Below are 6,078 nucleotides of genomic sequence, written 5' to 3'. Positions count from 1 at the left end.
CACCCGGAGGACCATAGCAACCTCACCCGGAGGACCATAGCAACCCCACCTGGAGGACCATAGCAACCTCACCCGGAGGACCATAGCAACCCCACCCGGAGGACCATAGCAACCTCCTCCGTGGCCACTTCCCATCCCTGCCACCTTCCTGCCCAGAACCAAGTAATCTATCTGAAGAGCAGAGGCTGATCTGGAGCTGGTCCGGGTGCATGCGCACAAGAGTGAAGGGATTGGTACTTTTCCTCATCCCCAGTTTGTAGATAAGGAGACAACAGGATGCTGAATAGTGCCGTGGAGGTGATATCCCTATTGGTGGCAGAGGCAGGATAGAAACCCAGCTTGTCCATAATCAAGAGGTTAACCTCAAACCCTCATGGCTCCCTGTACAACCCCTTGCTGTGTGCCAGCTCTGTGCTGGCAGGCCACAGGCTGCCCACTGCACAAGAAGTCACAGTCTTGTCAGACTGTGCCTGCACTCCGAGGCTCCTTCCCCTCTCACTCCTCTCTCTCAGCCTGGACTAGGGATGCTAGGCAAAACATCCCTTTAAATGTGAACTTCAGATCAGCAACAAACACTCCTTTAGTATAAATATATCCCGAGGTATACTTATGCTGGAGAAATGTCCATGGCCTCTGTGAAATCTGCCGCTTGTGTTTGCCGTTCGTGTGTATGCGTACAGGCTATTGAGAGCTGGAAGAGGCCTCTGTTCCTCCCACTGGATGATGGCTGTAGTTTTTGCCAGCAGTGTTCTATTCTGCCTGCCTGGGTCTCTCGTCCTTTGTGCTTGGCTAAGGTATCCCTCCATCAGGAATTCCTTCCTGATTCCCAAGCTATACTAGACACCCCGTTGCTTTGCCTCAGAACCTCCTCTTCTTCATGTAATCTGTGGCCATGTATCATCCCCACCCACCCCACCCTTCAGTCCCGAGCTCTTCTGGTGCCTGCAGCTCATGGTCCATGCTACTCGCTGTGTTGTTAACTCTTCCCTGCTCTTGGCCTGGCTGGCCCTTCTTTGTGGAAGCCCTCTGTTTATCTGCCCACATCCCAGTCTAGCAGATTCACTATGACCGATGATGGCAGCTCTGTCTGGGGTTTGTGAGAGTGGGTCCTAAGAGCTGTTCCTGCCCTCTGGAAGCTCACAGTGCTGGAAGGTGGCATAGTGTAGAGTGTATCTCTGGTTCAGTGTGCAGAGGAAGTCAGGAAAATAGCCTGGCACCGTCCTGTGGGGCAGTGCCACCCTCAGGCCTCGTGCCCTTGGCCCTGAAGAGTTCTAAACAGACCTGAACCACAGGGAGTCTTGGGGACTTTCTGCTTCTGGCTCAGCAAGAACAGGGGCTCTTCTGGTCACTTCCCTCATTCCTCCTCAGGTCTCCAGCTCCTCCCGGGCTGCTGTGAGTTACAAGTAACAGAAGCCATGACTCAAACTTCTACCTTCTCGCATGCTCAGGAAGCCAATTCAATGGTATGGATGTCTCTGGAGCCCAGGTCTTTTCTCTCACTCCCTCTGTGTTTGGATGGGTGCCAGGGTTAGGATGGTTCTCTTGAGGCCTCATGGCAGTGGCACATGCACCTGTGTGTTCCTTTGTTCACACCCAACATGGGTGTGGGTGAGAATCAATTCCCCCAGTCATGGCACGTAAGTCCTTCTCGCCATTCTGATGAGGACAAGGACCCACTCTGGAATGGGGACAGATGACAAGGAAACCCCATGCTCTCATAGCTTGGGGCTGAGCCTGCCAAACAATTATACAACACTTAGCACTTCAACTCAGCATCCTAGATCACAAGGAACAACCGCCAGTTTCTGTTTATCAAGCAGTTAAGTACAAGTAATTTAATAAATATGTCCCAACAACTTAGCAACTGTTTGAAAACATATTGCACATAGATTAAAAGAAAAATAATTATTGTCAGCTGACCACAATTACTGATGGCATATGCGTGCCAGTTGGGCACTGAACAATTTCTCAACACTGGGAACTGGCCTGCACACCCACTCCTATTTTCTTATTTACACAGATTCTTGTTTGGTACCACTAAAAACCTGGTTTCTCAGAGTTAACCTGTCTTTAAAACTGAGAATGTGAGCTGCCTCCTTGAGCTGGCAGGTGTTGTGATTCCCGTGTGTCACTGTGTTTCCTAGAAAAGGGAGACCGTCACCTGGGAATCATGGTCGACTGGGAACCATGGTCTTGGTTGACTCTTGGGTCTCATGGAGCTGAGTGCACAGGACAGCAGTACCCAGACAAAGCAGAAGCCCTGCGTGGTTAAGAGAGCAAGGAAAGGTTACAGGGGAGAGCCAGGATCAGCGAATGTTGACCTACTAGGTGAATATTGCACAGAAAGGAAAAATACCTCCAAACCCATGTTCCGGTGCTCCCATTGCAAGCAGGGGAGCGTTTGCAGCTGAATCCAAGTCACCACCTGTAGTCTCACCTGTAGTGTGGGTGGCCCAGCCTGTGTCACCTCTTTAGTGCAAGCTGACCTTGAGCCCTGCTTAGGAGTCCCTGTCACTTTGTTCATTTCCAGCTCTTCTCAACCCAGTGTCTGAGTGAGATCTCTGAGATACGTCACTCCCGTCCATGCCCCTGTTGAGGACACCCTGTCCAGGATTCAAGGACTCCTGTTGCTCTAAGCACAACTGACTGGGCACTGTAGCACTACCAGGAGCCAGATAGCCCCTGACCTTATACACTCTGTAGCAGGCAGTCCTGGCTTTTCTGGGAGCTAGCTTGAGCCTAGGTAAACCAGGAGGTGTGACTCGAACATGGCTCTTCCTCTCCATCCTCACACAGAAAGAGGGTCCCAGTCGTGACGGCTCCCACTCCAGTGTGAACCTGCTCCCGGATCCCCAGAGTCTCCAGGAGGAACCTGCAGTCTGTGTCACTGAGGCCTTTGGGGGACCCAGTGCATTTCCCCCTTGGCTACTGCTCAGCCTTATCGGGGCTGGTGTCCTTGTTCCCAAGCCAACTGAGTTTAGACAATCTCCGAGCAGATTGTGTTCCCAAGCCTCTGTGGCAGCCAGAGCTTTGATAACCACCTGGTGGAGTGGCCTTCAACTCTCCTCCCGAAGCAGCCAGCATGAGAACCATCTGCCCTCAGGCCTCTGGCCAGATGAAAAAGTAGGGCCCTATGTGGACTGGAGAGAGGTAGCACAAGGCAGCTGCAAAGGAGTGTGAACCTCTCCCTCTCTGCACTTTTAGAGCTCTTCAGCTCCACTGGCATAGGATCCCAAGCAAACAAATGCTACAACATGGACCGCCCCCCCCGCACTGTATCATACCTGCAAGCTATCCCAAACAGGGTAAAAATGCATGACATAGAATTACATTTTTAGCACATGATCATTTACTAAGTAACTACATTGCTTTTACTCCTGTTTTACAGATTACATAATTAAGGATTAGGTCAGTCAAATAGCTTGTCCCCAAATCATGCTGTTAGCAATGACAAGTCCGGGACCTGATTTAGAGCAAAGGGACATTATATCCAGAGCTTCTAACACCTATGCTGATAGACTCTCAGGCAAGGCCGCCCAGGAACCTACCAGTTCAATTCCTCTGCAGAACTCCCGGAGAGCCTAATGCCTGAGTTCATCTCTCTCCCTGACGTCAGTAAAGACAAGAGTTGATCCTTCCTGCCTTCGGCCAGAGCTCTTTCCAAAGATGTTAAAAATCGTTCTGTATATAGAGCACAGGCTGCTCTTCTAAAGACCTGGCAATGGGCAGTTCATATGCTTATCACTCCAGCTCTGGGGGAATCGGATGCCCTCTTCTGGCCTCCACAGTCACCCTTATGTGTAGTGGGATATAATTAGACGCATACACATAAATAAAAATTTAAAGGCACTGCTTTGTTTTATGGAGAAGGTGGCCTATGGAGCTCGGGGAGAAAGAGAGGCGGTTGACTACTTGGAAATCCCGGAATGGGTCATGTGACCAAGATAGCTGGTAGCAAGGTCTGTGGCTGAAGGATTCTTTGCCAGTGGTGCCGTGTGCAATATGCGAATTCCCTGTTAACAAAGCAGAAATGAGTTCAGTGGTCCAGAGGTGATTGGGCAACACAGACCAATCACCTTAAAATGTTCCTACGTCTACCTGATAGTGCCACTTCTGGGAATCTATCTCTAAGCGTTACTTTGAAATGCGAGCCGAGCTTTTCCTAGCCTGACTTGCAAATACTGCACATCAGACGAACAAACCTGCATGAGCTGACATCCACCCTCCTTAGCCCACTTAGGGAAAGCGGGCTTACAATGATAATGACTGACCAGAGAATCCAACACCCTGAAAAAGACCTCGATGGTAATGTTAATGTTAAGGCACATTCCCGATGGGGCACGTGAGGGGCTGTGCACAGATCCTCAGAATCAGAAATACTTTAGGATCTCATGAATGTAAGGAAATTAAGTGGGAGGAGGCCATGGAAGGTTGAAGGCAACATGCGACAGTGTAGGTGGCCTCTTTCTGCAACCTTTGATGATTGTAAAGCCCACAGGGATGGCACTCTTCGGTGTAGCTGGAGAAAACAGCCAGCCAGCCATAACAATAAGCTATGGGAAATGATCCCTGGCTGGAGCCTCGAGGAGATGGCAAGGGCAGGCTTGGGGAGTGTCAGGTGCCCGCTCCCGTGCCCATGTATTACACGATGGTGGGGGGGGGGGCTAGAGCTCTGTGGTTTTGCTGGCGCTCTCTGGAGGAACAGTGTGTGTGCGCTTGGGGGTGAGGGGGGCATCTCTATGGTATTTCTGGGATGTTTCTGCAGGCAACTGGCAGAGCCCATCTTGCCTATTGCTTTGGCAAGTTCAGCACTCAAAGTTTCCTAGTTGGCCGTTGGAAGAAAACCACCTCACCAAGAGAGCCAACTAGATAGCAACAAGCTTGTGTTTGCTCAGGCTTCCTCTCCTGCCCTTTACGGGCAGAAAAGTACTCACTATAGCCTGTAATACATAAGGAAGTCATGAGGGCTTTTGAAAGGGCAGGAGGAAGCAGAGCCCACGCACCAGAGAAGATCTAGTTTGAGGTCCCTGTTCATGCACAGAAGGCTTGGGACAAGAGGAAGATCGATGGCCAAGGTCCCTGACTGGGTCCAGATACTGAGCTCCCGTAGCCTTACCATATCCAGGGCACCGTACCCTTGGAGTCGTGAAGGGTCCAAATGCCTTGTACCTAGGGCAAGGACATACTTGGCTTAGTGAGTGGATAGAGCCAGCTCTATTTAGGATATGAACCCATAATAATGGTAGTTTTTACTGATTTAACCCTTGTCCTGCTGGGTAGGCCCCATCCCAAGATGCTACTCAAATGTTCAGAGGTCCGGGGATGACCTCTGTTAGATTGCTGGGACCCACCCCACCTGGGTTACCATACTGGAGAGTCAGTGAGTGGTGCCGGGGACATGGCTTTGGACCTGTGTAGATCTGAGTGTACCCTGGCCCATCCTCCATCCTTTTGGTTGTCTCCATTCTGACTTACTCCTGAGGGGCTCCACCCCCGAGACACAGGAGCCATGTTGTGCTTTTAGCCCCAATGCTGGGCACACTACATACTCGTAGGCACTGTCCAGCACTCTGCCACCCCCCACCCTAGTCTTCAGTCTGGCAGAGCCTTCTCAGGCCTGATCTGCATGTCAGTCAGTAGGACATTACTCTCACATTTGGCAGCTGCGCTGGTCCTTTAAGCTATGATTGACATCTCTGTAATCATAGGGAATGGCTACATACGGGGTTGCTTCTCACTAAATTGCTTTGGTTTGAGATTGGTTTGTTAATTTCTTAAAATAATTCTTAGGTCAGACGGACATGAAGTTAGGGAGAGGTGAGAAAGTTTGGCTGTGTGTAGCAAGAAAACTCTGTGTAGTTTTTGGTTTTTTGTTTGTTTGTTTGTTTTGTTTTGTTTTTTTGTCCACCTGTTTCCAGTTACTACTATGTGTTGTGTGCCCACTGCACACTCCAGCCCTTACTTACTAATAGTCCTATTTGATCACCCATGCCTTCCATCTCTCCTTAGAAAGCTGTCTCTGAATCTAGGCGTGGTGGCGCACACCTTTAATCCCAGCACTTGGGAGGCAGAGGCAGG

The sequence above is a fragment of the Mus pahari genome, chromosome 10 (assembly GCF_900095145.1).
Source record: "Mus pahari chromosome 10, PAHARI_EIJ_v1.1, whole genome shotgun sequence".
Classification (NCBI taxonomy): domain Eukaryota; kingdom Metazoa; phylum Chordata; class Mammalia; order Rodentia; family Muridae; genus Mus; species Mus pahari.
This window is presented reverse-complemented; position numbering follows the sequence as displayed.